This window comes from Protopterus annectens, chromosome 1.part2 (assembly GCF_019279795.1).
Source record: "Protopterus annectens isolate FY-2018-M chromosome 1.part2, PAN1.0, whole genome shotgun sequence".
Lineage (NCBI taxonomy): Eukaryota > Metazoa > Chordata > Ceratodontiformes > Protopteridae > Protopterus > Protopterus annectens.
Genome location: NC_056727.1, coordinates 1,058,377,006 through 1,058,402,068, shown reverse-complemented (window position 1 = coordinate 1,058,402,068; position 25,063 = coordinate 1,058,377,006).

Sequence of the window (25,063 nt, the reverse complement as noted above, 5' to 3'; positions counted from 1 at the left end):
CTAACAAGCTTTGCACTATGAAGAACAAATATCATTACATTCACTCCCTCCAACAGAATAAGGAAGATAAACATTGTAACACAAAAATGAATGTTATTTTTATGTAGTAAATAACATTTTAATTTAGAACACACAAACAAAACATTTTTACTTAAGCAAATGAACAGATGCAGTTCAATGTTATTTTATATATTTATGTTAGCTATAGTGAAAGCAATACACGTTAATGTTTTATAAACATAAACTTAATGATATTTTGTAAAATAGGCCTTGCTTAAATAATAAAAAATAAACAGATATGAATAAAAGATATTTGATTTTTATGCATATTATCTGTGGTAAAAGGTATATATTGTCATGTTAATGTTTTCAGAAAAGTAGAATTAATGATGTGTTATTAAATGGGTTCACTTTATAATCTCGAAATATTTAAATATCGAATTTCAGTATTTCGAGACTGAAAAGTCAAATGTTCAAAATAGCGAAAGTGCATAACTGCGAATCTGGATATGTCAAATTTGCGGTTATGGTTTTACAGTACTTAACATGGAATGTATTGTGTGGATGGTGTCCAGTTTAGTTTGTGGATTTAGGTGGAATTTAAGGTAAGTGACTTTTTGTAAGGGTTTTGGGTAGGTGTTTGAGGGTATGTGAGTGTGTTTGGAAGTTGTACGTGTGGGTTAGGGTAGGCAGGTAAAAGTATGGGTGTTTAAGTGTTGAAAGTGGTGGTGTTTGTATATATGTGGTGTGTGTGTGTAAGGGACTGTAGAATGTCTGGTTGTGAGTGTACTGTCTTTTTCTGTTTGGTGTGATCTAGGAGTTAGTATATATAAGTAGCGGGGGTGTGGGGTTGCAGAGGGGCTTGTCCCCTGCTTATTTGTAGTGTGGGTTTGTTAATTTGTGTCGTTATGTTTGTGTGTGTTTTGTTTGTTTTTTGTAGTGTGGGTAGTTTGATGTATGTGTGGTGTGGTGTATGGTGTGTTTAACTTTGCGTTTTTTACTTTCGCTGTTTTGGTGTTTTGGTATTTTGTAGATTCGACTTTATAGTCTCGACATACTGGAATTTGATGTTTCAATATTTCAAGATTATAAAGTAAATCCGTTATTAAATATATATATGAGGCGATACTGGCTTTGAATACATACATTCTTTGATGACTTAATATAGAAACAATCACCCACAATTCCTGTGTTACTTTGTAAGTTGTATGGTGCACACAACTCCAGGTAATGTTAGAAATTCTGCCTGTCATCTTCATTGTGCTAACATGCAGGATAGTACATAATCCTGGAGATTCAATAAACTCCTTATAGACTTCACGTGAATCCTGCACAGAGGTTACATATTAGCAGAATGAGCAGCAACGCTAATCGCATATTAATGCTGCTCCTCATACTTACACATATACAAGTGACACTTTGTGGCCAGTATTGCTCGCCAGAAAACTGTGCAGAGCAGCACAAATGCAGAAAGAATGTGCATACAAGTTCACCAAATGGGCAAACCTGCTCAGTGAGATCGTGCAGGCAGCCACAATGACTACCAGGGGTGAACATATTGCAATAACAGCAGTATTAAGACATTTAAAAAAATGTACCCAGTGCAACGTACACTACAAGAACTATTTGCAGAATGAAATAGTAGATAAGGGTCACTGGCAAGGGAAATACAACTGAAACATACACTAGGCAGTGGAAGTGTGCTGATGAAAATGGGCAGAAACATGAAAGACAGGAAGGAAAAAACAGGAAGAACAAAATCACCACTGATTCTAAAGACAACCACAAAACATTCTATAGCTATGTCAAGAATCTCAATGAAAACACTCAGATCTGCTCTGAGTTACAGCACAATGGCACTAAATATACAGAACCAACTGATATTGTCAACATCCTGGCAGATAGGTTCAGTGATAACTTTACCCCCCCCTCACCCCCTAAAGGGCCCATCTCTATAGCGGAAGAATGCAAAGTTCCTGTAATCATGGCTGCACAGATAAAAGCACACTCTCCAAAGCCAAGAACACAGCATCCATGGGACCTGACAACATCCCAGGCTGCGTTCTACATGAACTACAGAACGAACTGGCACCCCACCTAAGTACCATGTTCAGTCATAGCCTTACCTCAGGCTTTGTGCACACTGAATGGTGCACAGTGACGGTCATCCCACCCCACAAAGGGGAGCCATCACAGACCCCGGGAACTACCGCCCCATTAGCCTGATGAGCCTGGTCTGCAAGGCTATGGAATGTATCAGTATGGAATTTATAAACAATGACATTGGTAATCTCCAAACTCTGGAGCCCACCCAGTTTGAGTTTGTAAAAGGCAAATCATGTCTCCTAAACCTGATAGACTTCTTTAAAGCAGTCATCAAAACCGTAGATGAGGGCAAGGTGGTTCACACAGCCAATCTAGATCTTGCCAAGGCTTTTGACACCATCCCTCACTTTGGAATTATAGATAAACTCACTAAACTAGGTATAAATCCCTATGTCACAAGATGGGTTGCCACCTGGCTCACTGACAGAACCCACATTGTGAAAATAGCAGACTTCAAATCCGACTTCAGACCAGTGACAAGTGGAGTACCACAGGGTTCAGTCCTGGGTCCTCTCCTGTTTGGTATCTACTTCTCTGAATTATAGGCTAACGCAGAAGGTCTTTGGCAAATGAAGTTCGCAGATGACTGCAAACTAGGAGCCATAATCGAAACTACTAACGATGTGGGCATCCTACAAAAGGGCCTCACTGAGACAGATGACTGGTGTCAAAGTCATGGCTTTAAGCTCAATGCCAAAAAGTGAATTGTCATCCCTTTTGGTAAAAACTCTGTACCCATGAACTACCACATAGGTGGTAGTCTCCTTAACAGTGAAAGTGTGATAAGAGACCGTGGGACACAGGTGGACAGTAGTCTCTCCTTTGATAATCACATTAGTATAGATAATCACAGTAGTCAGGAAATCCTTCTACATGGCACACCTCATCACAAAAGGTTTCTCATCCAGGAAAAAAGAGGTAATTGTTCCCCTGTACTCATCACTTATAAGACCCATTATAGAATACAGAACCCCCTTTGATATATACCTCACAAGACATCTACAACAACTGGAAAGGCTGCAGAAATACCTCACAAAGAGGATTACCGGCCTCAAACAGATGCCCTACGCAGATTGTCTCAAAAAACTCCAGTTTTACTCCATCTCATATTGCCTACTCAGAGGCAAACTCTACCTAACATACAAAGATATGTTAAACCCAGAGCTGTTGGATATGCTCCACCTAAAGAAATCCCAATCCCTCCAAGCTACACACTCTAGGGACCTAAACCTTGTCAAATCAATAAACAGAACACGGTGGAGGGATAGATTCCTGTCCCAGAGACTTCACATACTCTGGAACAAACTACCTATCTATATCAAACAAAGTTCCTCATTAGCACTCTTCAAAAAAAATCTTGATGACTGGATGGGAGATAGGAAATTCACCCCGGGGATCACTTCTGTGGCTCTGCTTGACAGGGGTACAGGAAAATAATTTTCTTGTGTGGCGAAAGCCAGGGTACCTTTTTGACTAGGCTTATATAGGCCCTAGGGCTAATAGCCTAGTACCTACCTATGAACCTATGAACCTATAAGGACATAAAAAATATGGCAATGTACCCAATATAAGATATGTGAAGGTATGTGCACTTCCAAAAAAGTCAATAGCATAACATTAAGCACATATGTAGATAACACAGTAGTACTGCTGTTCACATCTTCTTTGATATTATATTTATATCATCACACAGGCTAGTGTATATGTGATGGTCACACAAAGTTACATGTTAGTGGAGATAAATGGTTGTGATATAAACATCACTGACATACTCACTGGAGAGGTAATTTAGCAAAGACAGTATACACAATAGGGGCTATGTGCATATTGTGATAATCTGCAAAATTACTTACTTGAATATGACTAAATGTCAGCATACCTCTCAACTAATCGTGGACACATAACAACAGACTCATAGACAACAGTAGACAGAGCAGGCACAATCAAGGAAAATTTTAAAGTATTGACACCAGCAGTCTGTGACATTAGCAGAATATGTGAGTTTAAATTATTATACATGTTCTGTAGGAACAGATATGTACAACTGTAATGACTGTCATTATTCTATAATGGGAATTCACCACCCCTTCCCCAAAAATGACATCTTTTTGGAAAGGCTAAGAGGGACAGTGTTAAATCTGGAGTTGAAATAAGGGGCAATCCTGGCCATTTGAGAGGTTTGCATGACACATAATCCACAAGCCAGACCTGCAAGAATCAAACCCATGCCAGCAATGTTGTCAGTGAGCTGTGTATTTACTGGGTGCAACACAAAAGGACATATCACACATGTACCTTGTAGAACACCTTAAAGAGAAGTCTGCACTGTCAAATCCTAATAGGTATGCATCCCAGAACATAGCTGTGTATGGCTGACAAGATGTTTGGGAGCTCACTGTGCCAAATATGATATGGATTCCCAATACACAGCTGAGTACTGCATGCATCTGTTACATGTAATGTCAATAGGTATTGTCTGAAGCATCTGTAATTCATGTGCAAATTAAGAAGGGATCTGTTATCATGAATAGTACAGCAGTATGTGAGACTGATGGCAATGCATCAGCTATGACCATGTACACAGAAAATACAGCAGTGCAAAGTCTAGAATCAATGAGACAGGAAGCTGTCACTGTGATATTGTTCACATGCAAAACAATACATGGAGCACACTCAATAATCACATGACAAACCTCAAGTCACATGCCACACAATCACTGTCCCCCCGGCATTGCCAGTGAAAATGTTATACTGCCATGAAAGCCTGAAATGCATGCATATGTGTTCATGCAAAATTTCAAGTGGTAATACTGATTGTGATGCACTGGTATGTTCATGATGTTGTACAGTCACACTATAGCTGCACCTAGGTTACAATTGGACTTCATATGTTCATAGGTTCATAGGAGAGTACTAGGCTAATCTTCCAAGATCAGTAAAACCTAGCCATATTTAACATGAGTTTCACAATTTTCAATAGCTCGTTGAATGATGCTCACACAGGTATAAGCCTATGCTATGTTATCTAACACCAACCGCCTCTACCTGTATCCATGAGGGCTATGGTTGCAACACCAGGAGTACAATTATGATTAACCATCCATTGATCTAAGTTGAACTTGAAGAGGGTTAGGAAAGGTGTTTACTTTATGTGGATTGGAAGCTTGTTCCAGAGAGGTGGTATCTGACAGACATATATTTTTCTTCAGCATTATTTATTATGTCAGACACTAAATTAACAGTTAACATCCTTGGAATGAGTGACCCTTGGGCAATTTGCTTTACCAGTGTGTAACATTTCCCCTCAAGGCTGGATTGGAGACTGCCATGTAGGTCAGAAACGAATTGTCCCTTAGTAGACTGTAGGGGACAAAATACAGTAATAGGGCTTTCAATCTTTCTACGTAGGACTTGTTTTTTATGTATTTTCCTTGTACCAAAACTTTGGGGTAGCTCCAGCTGTTGCAGATGTGTGGTGAGGTAAATGCAAAGGGTGCATTGTACTCAATTATTTCTGTAATGAGGGCCAAGTACAATGTAATCATAATGTCCTTTGATATGGGTGTCATGCCCATACTTATGGGATGTGCCACATAGAAGGGATTTGTCACCACTGTGGACAAATGTTAGTCAAACTTCTGATTATTGTGTACCTGAGTACTTAGATCACCTACTGCTTGGTCTACATATAAGGTGTGCTGTCTATATTGAAATTAGCTTGGGTATTTGCTTTCCAAAAGGGAATAATAATGCTTTATTGGCAATTTAGTGTGTCTCCATGGCTCTGGCAACAATAATTTGTGTACAATTTTACTTTGTGCAGTATATTTTTAGCATTAGTGGATTCAAGGATTGTCCACAGATTGCAGTCATCCACAAAGTGCAAGTTTGCCTTAACTTCTGGAATTAAATGCCAAATAGGAAAGGGTCTAGTACAGAATGCTGTGATACTACCCCAGTCACTGTCCTCTTCCTAGAGGTGAATTCACACACTTTAACAGTATGTGTCCTGTTGGTGAGCCATTTGGTTACCCACTTGGTGACCTAGGGGTTTATACCCAGTTGAGACATTTTGTCTGCAATACCCGAGTGTGCAATTATGTAAAATACTTTGGCCAGGTCAAGTGAGGTGGCATGCTTAGCCTTTCCCTCATCCATGGCCTTGGTGACTTGCTTGAAGAAGTCAACCAGATTTAACACACATGATCTAGCCTTATCATACCAAAAATGGGTTTGGTACACAGATGTGAGATTACTTATTTTCTTGTTGACAACGTACATGATGATTCTTTCCATTGCCTTACAGATAAGGCCAGTCAGGCTCACATGTCTATATTTATCTCCTTCCGGTGATGGTCCACCCTTGTTCAGATGCATGGCTGTTGCTGTCCATTATTTTGTCAGAACATAGCATGCCTGGGGGTTGTGATTAAGTATGGATATAAATGTATCTGCTATGTCAGGTTTTCATTTATTGAAAAGGCAACCTGGGATGTTTATAGTCTTATAGAGTGCACAGATGAGCTGATGTCTTGATAAAATAAACTAAGTAATGTGTGCATGCATACTTTAGGGTGACAAACAGTGGAGACAGGGTGGTGAAGTTTGATTCTAATCAGTCAGCTAGCAAGTTGTGTATTGCCTCTGGCTGAGTATGTGTGGTGCCATCTTCAACCATCTCTGCATATAGCTGTGTATTCCCCTTAAGATTTCATTTGTAATTAAAATATGATTTGTGACAACACCTCCAAATACAAGCTTGGGCATGCATCACATTCCATGCAGTGGAACTGTTAACACAATCATACAGCTCTATCTATTTCACATCATCATGTCAGTTGTATATCATATGGCTATATGCTTATCATAGAAAAGGTGTGTGTGATGGCCTTGATACCAAATATAGACACATTACAGATGAGGTGGCTGTGATTCATGCAGAACAGTTAATGACTCAAATTCTGACAGTCACACAGTACTGCTGGGGAACACATGAATAATCCTTGTGAACAGCAAGACAGTTGTATATACAATGAATTCCCCTGGGTTGCAAGTGAATCTGAATGTGTTATATTTTTGTGTATGCAAAGCATTACATGTGGATGAAACAAGGTGTATGTGCCCATGTAATCAGTATGACGTAATATTACTGTATGTTTCAGAGCATTTCATGATGGTAGGTATACACATGCACACCTGTGCCATACTACAATTGGCACTGTGGTGGCTGAATGAGAACTGCGTAGAATGTTGATATACTCCACTACAAGAACACATGCCTTACTAAGGCAACAATATACATAACATCATCCAATGTCAACAGTCTTCATGAGGCATATTACTACAGCTGTTATGGGAGGAACATGCAATTAAATGGCAGCAGTGGCCATCAATAAGTTACTTCAAATCACAGATTGAAATATACTGTTTAAGGGCTACCATGCATCCACACTTCAGTATAGCACATGTGGATGACATCTACATTGACGTGTGCATTGTTCATAGTGTTGCAGGACATTACTTGGCTAATGGCTAATATCACATTAAATCCTAGTCATTATTATACCATTTCAACCAAAATTGCTATATCTATAAGATGGAGGATAGTAGGTGTACATGCCTATTTGTGTATATGTTTGATTGTATTACATACTGCCTCTGTCCATATGCGGCATGTGCACCACCCAATGATAGAATTAGCAATCACACTTCCAGTGATCTGGAGATGGCTTATAGAGGGCCATGGAAAGAGTCTGCTCTACTATGTGTATATGCATCTTTGAGATGATGATATCCTCCAGTGTTCTGCAGGAAGCATTTTATGTGAACAGAGGGAAAAGGGGGATTTTTAGATTCATGGACCAAACCCATGTTAAAGGTTCTCCTGAGTGAGATTCAAATGACTATAATATAACACCAAAGAGATACACCAATCACTGAAGTCAGATTTGAACATTAAACCTGTGAAGGCATATAAGCTTGATCACATATAGTGTAAAACTAGCACCACCATAGATATCTGATTTTAACACTGTCACAGTTCAATTTATAGTGGATGACTGTTTCATTGTATACTGAGAAGAAGATGCTGGATGGAGTGTCTAACAAAGATGTGGAGTCACATCTCTGTGTAAAATTGTTTCCACAATAATATTTGAATGAACACACACAAATTGCCTTCTTTGATATTAGAACTCATACCTGTCTATGTGCACAAGATAGAGAATGCAGTAGTTAATGCTCATGCTAACACAGACATCAGAGTATAATACTATCAGAGTGCACTTTATAAGTGTTCACATAATCAGTATATGTTGAGAAGATGTCTGAAGTAGTGATTGATATAGCTGGGGTCGCACATGCTGTTCAAAAATTGTCCCCTGAATGAGAGTTGAATGAACATATACGAACAGTGACTGCTGTAAGATTTAGAGTCCCTGCTTATTTAGTTACATAAGGTGGAGATCACAGTACTTAATGTTAGCACCACAGCACAAGTCTGACTTTAATAGTGTCTGACTGCACTTTATAGAGGATGACATTGTCAGTTTATAGTGAGATAATGATATTGTTAGGGGTGTCTTCCATAGCTGTGTACACATATGATGCTCTAAAATTGTCCCCTTGGTGATATTTGACTGAACACACATACAGTTCTCTGAGACTAGAACCCCTAACTACACAAGATACAGAACACAGCATTTAATGTTAGTGCCACAGCACAATTCTAACTTTTATAGTGTCAAAGTATACTTTATAGCAGATGGCATCATCAGTGTGGGATGAGAAGAAGATGTTGGCAGAAGTGTCTTAAATAGCTGTGTACTCACATATTGCTCGAAAATGCCCTCCTGCTTTACAGTTGACTGAACACACACACACACACACACACACACACACACACACACACACACACACACACACACACACACACACACACATTGACTACTGTGAGATTACAGTCCCTACTTATCTAGTTACACATGCTAGAGAACACAGTACTTATTTTCACAGCACAAGCCTGGCTTTCATAGTGCCAGAGTGCACTCTACAGAGGAAGACATCATCAGTGCATGGTGAGAAGAAGATGTTTGTAGAAGTGTCTTCTATAGCTGTGCACTTACATGCTGCTCTAAAAGTCTCTCCTGACTGATAGTTGACGGAACAAACACACACACACACACACACACACATACACACACACAAGATGACTGCTGTGAGATTACAGCACCTACCTAGTTCCACAACCTGGAGGACACAGTAGTTAACGCTAGCATCATGGTGCAAGTCTGACTTTAACAGTGTCCAACTGCACTTTATAGAGGAAGATATCTGTGTATGGTGAGAAGAGGATGTTGGAAGTGCTGTATGAAATTTCTGTGTAGTCATTTATCACTGTAAATGATACTTGACTAAGGGCATTGACTCATGCATTTCTCACTACACACACACACACACACACACACACACACACACACACACACACACACACACACACACAGACATATATACACAGACATACAAGTACACACACAAGTTGACTGTTGTGCCATTCGAATCCCTACCTAATTAGTTATTCCATTGTGAGAGCACATTAACGAACATTTGTGCCATCACAGAAGTCTGATATTACCATTGTCACAGTGGTCTTTATAAAGGACGACATTAGCATAATGTTGTGGGCAACATATAATGTTAAGAGATTTGTGTGTCAAGGCTGGACTTCAGGTTTGATTTTGTGATTGCAATGTGCAAAAATACATTTAAAGAGATCCCGGCATATTGTGATATGATCATGGATGACCAATGTCCAGTGTCAGTATAAACCCATAACAAATGTAACAACGCAGTTGTGCTCTTTATTGCTGTAGTGTCCTTGACGGTGGACCAATTACTGACATATCATTTGCAAGTGCATTGCTGCAGGACACACATGACTCTGAGTAAGTACATCTTCAGTGAAGCACTTCTCTGCCCTTCTATTGTGTCCATGAGTGCCTTTCTAATATGATGGAAGATAACTGGAAAATAACCATAGTAGGACATGATAAACACATCTTTATATAGCGCATCATTGAGAACTCATTTGCATGGATGATGGCATAGTATTAGAGCATGCATGATTCCCATTTCATGAATTCAACTTTAACTTGTGAAGTAGTTAGGAAGATATGTTATGGGAGAAATAGCTGACAGATACTGTTATTTTCATACTGTAGTATAAATTGGAAATGTTGTTGATATGTTTTATTACATAAATAATTGCTATTTCCATCCCCATTTGTGCAGAGTTAAGTGACGAGCAACTGTGGTTCCCTAATTAAATGAAAAATTAGTAATATGTCAATTGGTACACCTCATTCTGCACAAATAGGATAAGTGTCAATCAGCGGCAATTAACACTCTGGACAGTAGTGGGTATAGAAAATAAAGCTGCTGCCGCCTAACTTTTCCTGTGGCACTTGGTGTAACAACAGTGAGCTCCAGATAAGAATACAGCTGAGAACAGATTTCAAATCTTCATCATTCTCTTTTATGCTAGTATGATGGCATTAACTGAGTAAATGTGAATGGGACTGTTAATGTGACAATCAATGACTACAGTAAAGCATGTGTCTTCCACAATTTTTATCAGTAATGCCTGGCTGAATACAGTTGTACAACTATTATCTGTTTTTCAGGCCTCACTGCAAATTACAATGTAATTGTGTACACAGCTTTCTAGAAATGACAAGGCATAGTACATCTTTTGAAATGATTACTGTGACCCAGCCAGCAGGCATACTACCTATATGTGTATGTCCAGATATGCTGAAAAGTGTGTACAGTGTGCTTTGTCATAGTAAGAACACCTGAACATGACACAAACAGAATCCTACAGATGATTTCAAAACATTGCACAGTACAGGAGCACTGATCATCTTCTTCTTCTTTCAGCTGTTCCCGTTAGGGGTCGCCAGAATGGATCATCTGTTTCCATTTCTTCCTGTCTTCTGCATCTTGCTCTGTCACAACAACTGCCTGCATGTCCTCTCTCACCACATCCATAAACCTTATCTTAGGCCATCCTCTTTTCCTCTTACCTGGCATGTCCATCCTTAGCATTCTTTTCCAATATATACAACATCCCTCCTCAGGACATGTCCAAACCAATGCAATCTCGCGTCTCTGGCTTTGTCTCCAAACCATACAACCTGAGCTGACCCTCTAATATACTGATTCCTAATCCTGTCCATCTTTGTCACTCCCAATGCAAATCTTAACATCTTTAACTCCATCACCTCTAGCTCTGACTCCTGCCTTTTTGTCAATGCCACTGTCTCCAACCCCTATAACATAGCTGGTCTCACTACCCTCTTGTAGGCCTTCTCTTTCAATCTTACTGGTACGCGTGTGTTTCAAATCACTACTGCCAGTCTTCTCCACCCACCCCACCCTGCCTGTACTCACTTCTTCACCTCTCTTCCACACTCACCATTACCCTGAACTGTTAATCCCAAGTATTTAAATTAATCCACCTTCAACAACTCTACTCCCTGCATCCTCACCATTCCTCTACCCTCTTTCTCATTCACACACCTATATTCTGTCTTAGTCCTGCTGACCTTCATTCCTCTCATCTCTAGAGTATATCTCCACCTCTTTAGAGTCTCCTCAACTTGTTCCCTATTCACACTACAAATCACAATGTCATCGGCAAACATCATAGTCCACTGGGACTCCTTTCTGATCTTGTCTGTCAACTTGTCCATCACCATTGCAAATAAGAAAGGGCTCATAGCTGATCCTTGATGTATTCCCACCTACACCTTAAATGCATCCATCACTCCTACTGCAGACCTCACCACTGTCACACTACCCTCATATATATATATCCTGTACCACTCTTACATACTTCTCTGTCACTCCTGACTTCCTCATACAATACCACAACTCCTCTCTAGGCCCCCTGTCATATGCTTTCTCTAAGCCCACAAAGCCACAATGCATCTCTTTCTGACCTTCTCTATACTTCTCCATCAACACCCTCAGAGCAAACATCACATCTGTAGTGCTCTTTCCTGGGATTAAACCATACTGCTGCTCACTAATCATCTCCTCCTTCCGTAACCTATCTTCCACTACTGTTTCCTATAATTTCATGCTGTGACTGATCAATTTTATCCCTCTGTATTTACTACAGTTCTGCACATCAGCCTTATTCGTAAAAAATCGGTACCAAAACTCTTTTCTCCACTCCTCAAGCATTCCCTCACTTTACAAGATTTCATTAAACAATCTGGTTAAAAACAACACTGCCATCTTTCCTAAACACCTCCATGATTACACAGGTAAGTCATCTGGACCAGCAGCCTTTCCATTCTTCATCCTCTTCATAGCTGTCCTTACTTCCTCCTTGCTAATCTACTGCACTTCCTGATTCACTATCCCCATATCATCCAACCTTCTCTCTCTTTCATTCTCTTCATTCAGCAGTCCCTCAAAGTACTCTTTCCATCTGCTCAACACACTCTTCTTGCTTATGAGTACATTTCCCCTTATTATCCTTTATCACCCTTACCTGCTGCACATATTTCTCAGCTCGGTCCCTCTGTGTAACCAATGAGTACAGGTCCTTTTCTCCCTCTTGTGTGTCCAACCTTTCATACAACTTTCCATACACCTTAGCCTTAGCCTTCACCACCTCTGTCTTTGCCATACACCTCATGTCCTTATACTCCTGTCTACTTTCTTCATCTCTCTGACAATCCCACTTCTTCTTCACCAAACTCTTTCTCTGTATACTCTCCTGTTCTTCCTCATTCCACCACCAGGTCTCCTCGTCCTCCTTACTCTGTCCATATGTCACACCAAGCAGCTTTCTAGCTATCTCCCTTACCAGGTCTGCTGTAGTTACCCTGATATTTGGTAACTCTTCACTACCACCCAGTGCCTGTCTTAACTGTTTCCTGAACTCCACCTCACAATCACTATTTTTCAGCCCCTGCCATTTGATCCTTGGCACTGCCCACACACTCCTCCTCTTTTTGATCACCAAAGTCATCCTACAGTCCACCATCCTATACTGCCTAACTATGCTTTCCCCTGTCACCACTTTGCAGTCTCCAATCTCCTTCAAACTGGTCCTCCTGCATAGGATATAATCCACCTGTGTGCATCTTCGTCCACTCTTGTATGTCACCCTATGCTCCTCTCTTCTTAAAATATGTATTCACCACAGCCATGTTCATCCTTTTAACAAAATCTACTACCATCTAACCTTCAGTATTGCTCTCCTTAACACCATACCTACCCATCACTTCCTCATCTCCTCTGTTCCCTTCATCAGCATGCCCATTGAAATCTACTCCAATCACCACTGTCTCACCTTTGGGTACACTCACCTACATCCAACTCACTCGAAAAATTTTCTTTCTCATCCATTGCACACCCAGCTTGCAGAGCATGTGCACTAAAAACATTCATCATCACACCATCAATTTCTAGCTTCATAAACATCACTCTGTCAGACTCTCTTTTCACCTCCAAAACACTCATGGCATACTGTTCCTTTAGGATAAGCCCTACCTGATTTCTCCTCCAATCCGCTCCATGATAGAACAATTTGAACCCACTTCCAATACACCTGGCCTTACCCCCCTTCCATCTGGTCTCTTGCATGCACAATATATTAACCTTCCTTCTCTCCATCATATCAACTAGCTCTCTCCCTATACCAGTTATACTACCAACATTCAAAGTTCCTAGTCTCACTACCACACTCCTTACCTTCCTCCTATCTTCCTGCCTTGGGCATGTCTTCCCCCTCTTCTTCTCCTTCAGCCAATAGTAGCCCAATTTCCACCAATACCCTGTTGGCTAACAGTACTGGTGGTGGTCATTGTTATCCAGGGCCTCGAATGATCCAGTATGGAAATCTGTATCATTGTCCGCATATGTCATTTGGCAAAGGTTTTACACCGGATGACCTTCCTGACATATCCCTACCCATTTATCCGGGCTTGGGACCGGACAAAGAAATGCACTGACTTGTGCATCCCCAGTACAGGAGCACTGATAAACTATTGAATTAAGGTAACATGTTAGTATTATCCATAACCACAGTCAAGTCCATCTACATACATCACCCATTAACCTAATAGATACACACATGTAAAGTGGAGATGGAGTGATGGAATGAATATAAGGAGGAATGAACATACCCCAAACAGTGCTTTGTTTAATGGCGCATTAATGGTCATTTTGTTTTTGTCTGTTATCACTATAAACCATGCATGCTGTGCAGCATGGAGTAACTGACATATGGGTAAATAAGGCTTAGGAGAAGAATATCAAGCTTATGACAAGCAGAACAAGGTTAGATAAATATGTGATAGCAGTGGGGATGGATATGACTTCAGATATTGATTTTTTGGCAGTTATCAATATATCTTCCTGAGAAATCATAACTGGTGAAAACTTTAATATGTGGGCGATTAAATATATCATACACATATATCAGCACAGGAAGAAATTATGAGAGATGTATCAGGAATTGAACCCTTGAAGCTATTGTCAAAAAAAAAAGTCAGTCAAGTGATTTATATCAACACTCCACATAGGAAGTTGCACTGGACTACATTCAGCAGTCTACAGAACTGAGAGTAAATGTTTTACAGTAATGCGTTTACTCTGCTTTAACACTGTGTTTCTTCAGCACAGCAAGTTTAAGCAGCATTGTACAGAGATAACCAGGCTAGTATGCCAATGGCAAAAACTCACCAAGTTTTGCCACAGGACATGAAGAATCATTCACCACCACTCAGCATTGGTGTGTGATGCCAAACTGCACACAAATGCAGAGGACAAAATATGAAGGATTTATAATGGGACATTTCTAGCCATGCATGGGGTGTGATTCAGTTTTTGGACCAGACTGAAGGTATGAAAATGGGACAGATAAGAAAGTAGTGAAATGGGGGAAAGCAGGGAGAAGAACAAAGGAGAAGCAATAAAGGAATGTGCAGGAGGGAATTAGGAAAGAACCATAGCTATCCACTTTGTTAACACTCTAATGTGAACACGGATAGAAAATTGGATGAATTTGGACTGTGACCACCACACAGATGGATGACAACAATGCAATCATGTTGTATAGCCAACTGGACTAAATCACGTGTGTCGAAGACACATATGCAAAGTACAGAGCTATGTATGGGACAATTTTTTTTTTTTTTGCTTCTCAAAAAGAGTGGAATGTTGGAGAAAGGACATAGGAATGTCAGGACCAGGCAGGTAGGGTAGGTAGGGTAGGTGAAGAAGCAGGAGCAGACAAACAGGATAAGCAAAATAGACACAAGGATGGTGATGGACATAAAAGTTTGTGGGTCACCATGATTGAAGATAGGTAGGGGAGATCGGAGGCATATGCTCATCAAGCATGGTATCAGTAAGAATCTAGTCCTCACCATCAGAACTGTCTTTATTGTCCCCTTCCTCATGCTTGATGTGGGGGCATTATTTTCATTCTAAGGAACATCCACACCAGATCTCTGAAACCGGCACCACTGCCAGTTTATATCACATCATGCACCATCCCTGGCATCTCCTGGCAGGTGATGTAATCCCTTCCTCCACCAACACTCCTGGAGGGTACCAATGCACCAGCAGCCAGGGCGATGCCACCTGACGTGGGAGGGACATGTATTGCAGGAGCTGCAGAGGCAGTAATGCCAGGTTGCATCTCAGAGGTGCTGGCTGTTAGTGCAGCAGTTGGTGGAGGATTGTTAGGCTGAGCCACAGTGGCTGGCCTTCTTCCCAGTGCTGAAAAGCATTTTGTTTGTTGGCAGAGAAGTATGACATCAGAATGGTTTGTTCCCATGTATAACAATAAAGAGAGATAAGGGGTGGGGTAAGGCAAAAAAAAAGAATAGATGATTACAACCATTATAAATCACACTCAAATGCTTTATTACAATAACTATATTTTATTATTATATTAAATATACAGCTTTCCAAATCCAAAAGAGGATTGTGAATTTTTATAAGTAATCCTTGCAATATGCAGATATTGCATATATGCTTTTTAGTGTACTACATATTAAGTTAACAATATGGCATTATAGCCAATATTGTTGGAATTAAAATAAAAAAATGATATTTTTGTAATTTAAATGCATTTATTACTTGTGGGAACTGAACCCACCAAATCCTAATACACCATTGCACTTGCTCAATACAATTACCATTAGCTACATTCGAAAGCATGCATGCTTGCTTTTGCAGTCAAGATCTTCATGCTTAAGTTGCTAGTAATGTATAGAAGAGCAATACTTTTAATGCAATTTTGTTCATTCATGCTGCATACATACCCCTTGTCTCTCTCAGTCTTTCCAATCTTTCAGCATGTGCCCCCCCCCCGTTCACTGAAATTTCCTGAGCAGCTGTAAAATAAAGATGGAGAGAAAAAGATACACAAAAGCATTATACATACCATTCCTGGCTATGAACAGCTTTCTATAACATTTACAGTTGCTTTATCTGTATACTTACACAACTGTGGGATGTCAGCAGTTCTAAACACATCCTGCCGGAGGTTGAGTTGTGCCTGCTTGCACTGTTTCAGGTCATTTTAATGGTGCCTGCCTTGCTCCCCAGTGCATGGTATCTCAATCGTACTGGAGAATGCCTTGGCTAGACTGTTCCAAGCCTCAGCCTTATACTGACACTCTGTATAATCCACCTGCAGCAACCTAGAGCTGTAGTGCTTTGCAAGGAGTGCAACAAATATTATGGACTCCTCCACACCCCGCCTCTGTGCCCTGAATTTAGCACCATCCTTCTCATTTCCTGCCATGTCTGCACAGTTCCTCCAACAACATTAAAAGTGTTTTCCTGTCAATTCATGATATCACTGTTTACAGCCACACAACCATGTGAACTACATTTGCACGATGTTCGATGAAGAAAAACATTGCCAAACAAACAAGAAGACCATTAATGAAACAGGAAGGATAATGTGACATTTGACATTAATCTATGGTATGTGTGCTGCTGCTACACCTGGTCACACTTTATCCATTGGTCAAAACTAAAATGCTAAATGACTTGGCCTTTAAAACATGACTTTTGAGGATCAGTGGGATGACTTGACTCATATTTTGTGGGGCTTTACACATTCTTAATCATAATTTGTACAAGGTGGAATTCAAATCTATGTTTAAAGGGGATACATATATTTCCACATAAATGATTTTTCCTCATTGCCACAGAAGATGTGCTTGCCAACCATAGTCGTTACAAATATACACTTTTTAAACATGAGTGGTGCTGTTCTTCAATTAACCATGCATGACAAGGTCCTGGCTTATGGCACCCAAACCTACAAATCCAAGAAAACCCCCTTTCCGTGACTCTGAGAATGAGGACATAATGCAAGCTCAAAGGCAGCATGGAGCCTTTCTGCTTAAGAGAGGCCGTGGGGATATGGCTGCTAGAAAGGAGATTTGGAACCAGTTAGTCAAAGTTGTAAAGACAGTTGGTGGTCATAGCTGCAATTATGATTAGATGTGGCATTGGGCCACTGATATGATTTCATCAGCCTGAAGGAGGGCAGTTGCCTGAGAACAGTTGATTATGGGGGACCATCCTGCTACCGAGCCATCACTAACACCAAATGAGGAGTTCTTGTCCACTGTCAGAGATCCTGACAGCTCAGTGGAGACTGCACACCATGTGCTTGATGTCGGTGCTGATATGGCTGCGATGACAAGTGTGTCCCAGGAGCAGATTCCAGGTAAGATTACATATGGCAGCATTTAAATTTGCTTGTAGAATAAAATATATAATGTGACTATTACTTCTTGTGACATTTGTTTTTACTATCTGTACCTATTGATAAGTTATACAAGAGAGTTGTTCAGTACACATGGGTGTGGGTGAATGTCTTAGCCAAGTTTCATTTACAGTTATTTCTTACAAGACATATAGGCAACTGCATATTCACTGTCACTGTGTGTTATTCTTGATGTAATGCTTAATTGCCATCTTTTCCTTGCTTCATTTCTTCCAGGACCATCCTCCCTGCAAATTGCGGAGACAACTGCAGATTGTAAGCTAATGCTTTTCTGCTTATTACTAAGCATTATTTAAATATATATTTATCTGTATGTGTGTGAGGAGGGTGTAATTAATGTCTGTATTGCTGTACTATCTGTGATAGTGTGACCAGCGGTAATTTTTATTCATCTATATTGGGTTAATATTTAGTGGAATAGTAATCTCATTCCTGTGTTTGTAAGGTATAGAACTTCTACCACCTGATGTCAGAGTATTGGTAGGCTGTAATAATGGTATCCGAATGGAAGCAAAGTCGGGAGAGAGGGGGTACAGAGATTGAACATGACACTGACATATCCCCTGTATTTTCTTCAGACACAGTCAGTATGCCAACACATACCCATTCCACTGAACCCTCAAAGAGTGGACGGGCTGAGTATGGCACAGTTGATCAAGGTAGTGTGATTAGTGTGGTTTCAGTGTCAGTTGACTCTGGCCATAGCCAAAGTGTGGGTGAGATGCCACACAGGAGAGATGATAGGAATGCTTGGAGTATGCTTGTTGTCCATCCCGCACCAGATCCTGGTTTGTCATTGTGTGCCACTCGATGTATGTTAAGGGCCATCATGGAAGCACAGGCACAGGCCTCCAAGGACAAGCTTCTAGATGTGGCACAAGCTGACATGCATGACTGCCTCCACCATGTGGCGGATTCAGTGGATCAATGACAGAATGGAACATGCAGTGTCTGTGATGGAATGCCTGCTAGGAGAGGGACAGCATCCACATGACTGTTGGTCTGCAGCATCATTTGCTGTTAGTCAATGTGGCCATGCCCGAACCAGCTTCAGTAGTGGCACTAGTTCCACTGCTCCATCACTGGTTGCGATTTCCATACCCAAACATGGTAGGCTATGGGATCATGGACCTGGGTGTAGTCATGAGCAAAGTTCATCCAGCAGACATCGTTCACATTCAGGTAGCACCAGAACATCTGACCATGGGCATGGACATGCCAGTGCAACTCCTGCAGAGCCAGTTCTTGCAGTCGGGTTTGACTTTGGTAAACTGATACCTCTACCATGCATGGCTCACACCTGTCTGATATGCTAGGTTGTAGAGTTAGCACGGAGCTTGGCTGTGTTCATGCAGACACTAAGAAACATATTTCACATTTAGTGCTCATACAGATACCCACGCATAACAGGTATGTATTCATGAGGCTTTCAGATCATTTTGTCTCAGTGGCCATTTAAATATTAGCTAGATTTCAGCCTGCCTGAGTTTCTTACTCACACACGCTCTCACTACTTTGGTGTCAGCCTTGGCCTCCTGCCCACCCCCCACCCCCACCTCACCCATGCTTGCATGTGCAAATGATGATAACTGTGCCATCACTTTGTTTCTATCTTTTGGATTACTGGTTAAATATATATATTGTCTGATGCACAGGGTGGATAGCTAACTGTGTGCTTAGGATATGTATCGATGTAATCTGGAATTTTTTTCAAGGATTATTACAGCATTTTAGTGTTGTGATTTCTACCCTGAAATCATTGATATGGCATCAATGCTTATTGCTCCATTTGTGAAAATGTAGGAATAAATAGACTATGGACAGCTTTTTCTATACTGGGTATTTTAGATGCATGAGGATTGTTAGCTGTTAAACTGCATAAATATATATTACAGAAGTCAGTAATATAACATATTAATGTCATTAGTGGACAACTCAGACACATTCTTCTTAGGTACATTTACAAGTAACAGCATGCAGTTATCTGCCATTCATTTATGTTCTTACACATTTATTTTTCTTTTACAGGTTCAACACTTACCTTGATAGTCCTGCAGGTATAATTGTTATCATTTGGGGCTGACTCTTTTCTGATGTTAGCAGTACAAAGCCATTAGATGGGTATGTAAAGGCTATGAGCATTGAATGTCATCAGTTTTACTCTATATATGTGTATAGGATGAAAGGTGTACTCCATAGTTGTTGAGTTTCTGCATTATCCATTGCCTATTGATCAGGATTATACTTCTCAGCCTGGAAACATCAAAAATCTGGACAAAGGCCCAGGAAAAGTAGGTATAACTGGCCAAAAAATGGGGCACTGATTAACATAAAATTTGCATACATAATCATGTAACCCCACCTACTTTAGTGGAATTGTAGGATACCAACATGAGGATTGAAGTAGCTTAAAAATAATAAATAATGGCAGACATTTGAATTTCAGACATCATATCGCTCAGAAAATACATAATAATGCAAAACCTGCTATTCTAGCAACTATGAGTTTACAGGAGCAATATTTAAAATCTGTCCCTATTTTTGGGCCTTTGTTCCGCCATTTTTTGTCTTTGCCCAGATTTCTTGTTCTGAGAGATTGAGATGTATACATGCAAGGGGGTGGAAGATGTGCAGTTCTACCATACTTTATAGTTGTGACATAATTTAAGATGTTAATAGATCTTTGCAGGAGGCAAAAGGCTATTCAGTTTCACACAAAATCTGTATCTATTAAAAATCTCTTTGTGCACAGCCAGATTCATCTTAGCAATTAATGACTGGAACACAAAAAAAAAAAAAAAATTCTCCACAGAGTCAAATGCTATTCAACACCAGCAATAATAATGTGAAAAGTCTAACCACACCCCATGTCAAAGCATTTGAACATCACCTCCCCAAATAAACCACAGATCAGGTCTAAATCTATGTAACACATTGATACTATCCAATCCTATCAGCTTTTCAGCAGCGCAAACCACCTTATGTTAAAGGATAGTGGAGAAACGTGAGGCTTTATTCTATGGCTGTGATCTGAGTGATTGCTTAGGTGTGCACCAGTAAAAAAAAAAAAAAACACTGCTAAAGTTAATTTCTCATGAGCTGCCCACACTCTAAATTAGCACTATGGCTGTGCATGTTCCTTGCGTGCCACATTCAATATTACCTGCGGATGTCTGGGCACACTAACAGCACTGCAGATCAGATAATTCACGATCTTGGAGAATCTGGCACTGGCTATTCCTGCACGCAGAGGAGCTGAAGCTGTGCTATGTACTCCATATGTAAATTTCTAGTAAATAATATCAGCAGGCACTGTTTCTACATTAGGCAATAAGGCATGATTTTTTAAAATTATTTTTTACTTACCTGGAGCTGGAGGTGGTTGAACCAATGGAGAAAGTACATTTTCTCATTCTGGCTGGGAGTACATGTGAAACATGGGTGGGCACTGGGAAGATGGTCTGGAAATAGACTCTGCACTGCAGAAGTACTTGGCACTGGCAAAACTTAAGTAAAGTTAAATTGTAAACAGCTCTGCAGCTCCACTCACTGCTGTGCTGCTGCTGCTATTCCAATTCAAATTTCCAAACAGGTGCATAAACACAGTCTGAGTCTCCGACAAGCTAGCATGAATCTGATGTCATCATGTATGCCCCCGGAGATGGAATATACTGGTGACGCATGATGATGTCAGCCAAAACTTCAACTTCTAGCAAAAAAAAAAAAAAAACGGGAATTGAAGGGGCCACCTAAGGAATTTGTGGCACCCCATTATTTTGCCCTTAAAACTGGTAAATACTGAGGAATTCTGTAGAGTTGAGAGGTATGGCCACGACAAGGGCATATTCTGCATGGCTACATCTACCTACATCCACATCAGCTGGGGTTTCCTCCTCTGACTCATCACCTGCATGTGGATATGGTGACCGATAGTGGTGGACCAGTTGCTTCTAGACTTTGGTGTTCCTGCTGCAGCTGTTTTCTCAAGATGATATTTTGCAGGATAGCACAGACTTTGATAATGTCGTTAAAAGTACTGGGGTCACCTTCATGTGGATGTGGTGACCAACAGTGGTAGAACAATTGCTTCTAGACTCTTTGGTGTTCCTGCTGCAGTTGTTTTCTCAGGATCATAACTGTGTAGGATAGTACAGATTGTGATAATTTCATTACAAGTAGTGGGATCATATTGCAGAGCTCTCACCACCCGATGTATCTAGGCAACAAAACCGTAACTTGAGCAACCCAAATACATGATCTATGATAGTTCTTTTTTGAGCTTGTGCCTCATTATAGCATTCATCTGTGGGTAGGTGTGCATTTCTGTTGGGCGTTATCAGCCATGATTTGAGTCGTACCTTGCATCACCCAGTAAATGCTTTGTAGGATATCGCCCCTGGAAAATCTCTGACATGGGCCAAATATTAAAGTAGTGGTAGCTGCCGGGATTTCCAACACACACATTCAGGATGATTCCCCTAGCATTACATACAGCCTTGCATTTAATGGAGTGAAACCTCTTTCTGTTCATTTAAACACTTCCCTGTTCCCCAGGTGGTGCTTTTATCTCAATTTGCATGCAGTCTATGTCACTCAAGACATCAGGGAAGTGTGCTATGGGGTAAAACTACTGCATAGTTCTAGCTCTGTCCTTGGGGATGGGGGATGGATAGCATTTAGGAACTGGAGTACAATTCTAGATTCTGATGTCTGTGACACCCCCAGCATATTCCCTGTTGGTCTCTGGAAGCTCCCTGTAGTTAAATTCCTTGATCTCTACAAGTATTGGTTCCTCTCAGTTTGCCCTTGCTCTCAGTTGAGGACAACAGAGGTTGCAGAGTTCCTGGTGTGTGTCTCTATCCACCCCGTAGGGCTCTACTATTTCCACCTCATGCAGACCATGAGAAGTTTAATGGGGTCTAAGCACCCTTCTTGCCTGAGGTCAAGCAGCAGCAACAGCAGCATAGATTTGAGCTGTTGCACATACACATGCAGGAGACCAGCAGCCCCTAACATTCATTATTTTTACTGTAGTTTTTGTGGCTGTATTCTAATAGGTTTTGGAATACAAGGCAAAAACCTGCACTAAGTGTACACGATTGCTTTATAGCTTCTTAAATAGTTCCTCCATCTTGGATTGGTTGATTACCATGCAATTCAACTGCTTAAGTTACAATTAGCATGCCATGATGTTTGTGCAGCTCTACATGGAAAGCATTTACTGGACACAAATCAGCACATTACTGTGTGATGCACACACAGATTTAGTGAGCCCTGTTGGGTTTATTGAATCATGTCCAATACTAAAATGGAGAGAGTAAAACTTTAATGCTCAGCAGTAACTTGGTACATTATAGACCAGAATAAAAAAAGCATATCCATCGTGCAGAAGCATGCCACACTCGTACTGAACCCAATTCCAAAAATAAGCTCTGTCAATCCTCATCAATTTGCATACCTAAATGATGGAGGAGAAGCTCACATAGCTGATTCCATTGGTACTGTAAGCCAAAATAAAAACTCTAAGCTATAAAGCAGCCCATTAAATTCAATGGGCTGTTATGGCAAAGCAACTTTTTCATCTGTATGAGAAACTTATTACTGCAGATAGTATATAGTGATAAGGACAATAGGCTGCATTACCCATTCCTATGTAGACGGAGCTGTACTGTAGGACAAGGGAATCTAGAAGAAGAAAAACGAAAGAATTCATGCATGAGCTATTGAATTTTAGTCCAGATTTTATATTTCATTGTCTTTGATAACAGAAGCATAAAATTGCCACTATTCTTCAGAAGGATGTCTTTAGAGCACCTTCTTAGCATCCACTCTCTATCATTTCAAACATGAGAAATGCCTACATGACAAAGTTCTAACATCTGATGCATACATTTTCTGGTCTGGTATATGGGGGGGAGGGGTCACTATAATGCTGACCTGCCTTTAGGATTTGCAGATGCACCAAAACACTTGCAGTACCATTGCTAATGTACATGTGGAGCTGTAGTGATGGTAGTCTTGGGAACGCTAGTTATGTGGCAGGCTCACAAGTTATAAGTAATTAGGTGCATTAACAGAGAATGCTAGAAAATATCAAATTGATCGTTGCATACTAGGCATTCTTCACAGCTGCAGCACTGTGACAGAATTAGGTAATGAGAGTATTCCATCCATGATATGATGTCATACCAGGTGTGGAGCTCGAATTTAATATTGAAGTAGTACTGCAGGACGTTAGAGGCCTTCCCCTATACTACCTCATTTGTTTTGGAATCCAGCCCTATGGGACATCACAAGGAGCAGAGGAAAGCTATTTCTTCTTAGCAACAATGTGAGATTGACATTCATTTATTGTAAGGGTCATGGACATTTGTAGTCCATCTGGTTCCCCAGCAAAATTTAGAAATGATTCCTTTGACCACTAGACTGGTGAGCTCCTATTGCCACTTCTGGTCAGTTGTCACTTCAAGTGATAAGGATGATCACCCTGAAGTAGAAATGATAGTGATGAGGATGAGGGCAATTATAAAAAATTGTGCACTTCTCCTGAGATGTAACACCTTTTATTTTCAGCTATGAAAACTCTTTCCCAAGACAATGACCAGATAAGCGAAGATAATTCTCTTTGAACTCTAATAATGATGTGTCGATGTATATATTTTTAGCAGCAAGAGGTTCTCTGGTTCGATCCTCGGCTGGGGTGCCTTCTGTGCGGAGTCTGCATGTCCTCGCTGTGTTTGTGTGGGCTTCCTCCGGGTGCTCCGGTTTCCTCCCACATCCCAAATACATGCTGTAGGTGGATAGGACACTCTAAATTGGTGCTAGGAGTGAGTCCATGCATGTGTGTGTCTTCTGTGGAAGTTGGATGCTGGGCTGGCAACTCAATACCGTAAAACTCCACTGCCAATCATGAGCAGACAGGTGATCCGCTGTGGTGACCCCTAACCGGGAAAAGCCGAAAGAAGAAGAAGAAGAAGAAGATGTATATATTTTTACACAGTTGCAGACTTAACATTACAGAAGATCCTTAATAATTAAAACTGTAGATGGGCAGTAATGGTGAAGTCATGATGTCCTGCGGTGATGGAAAACTTTAAAAAAACAATGAAAGGGTTGGCATGA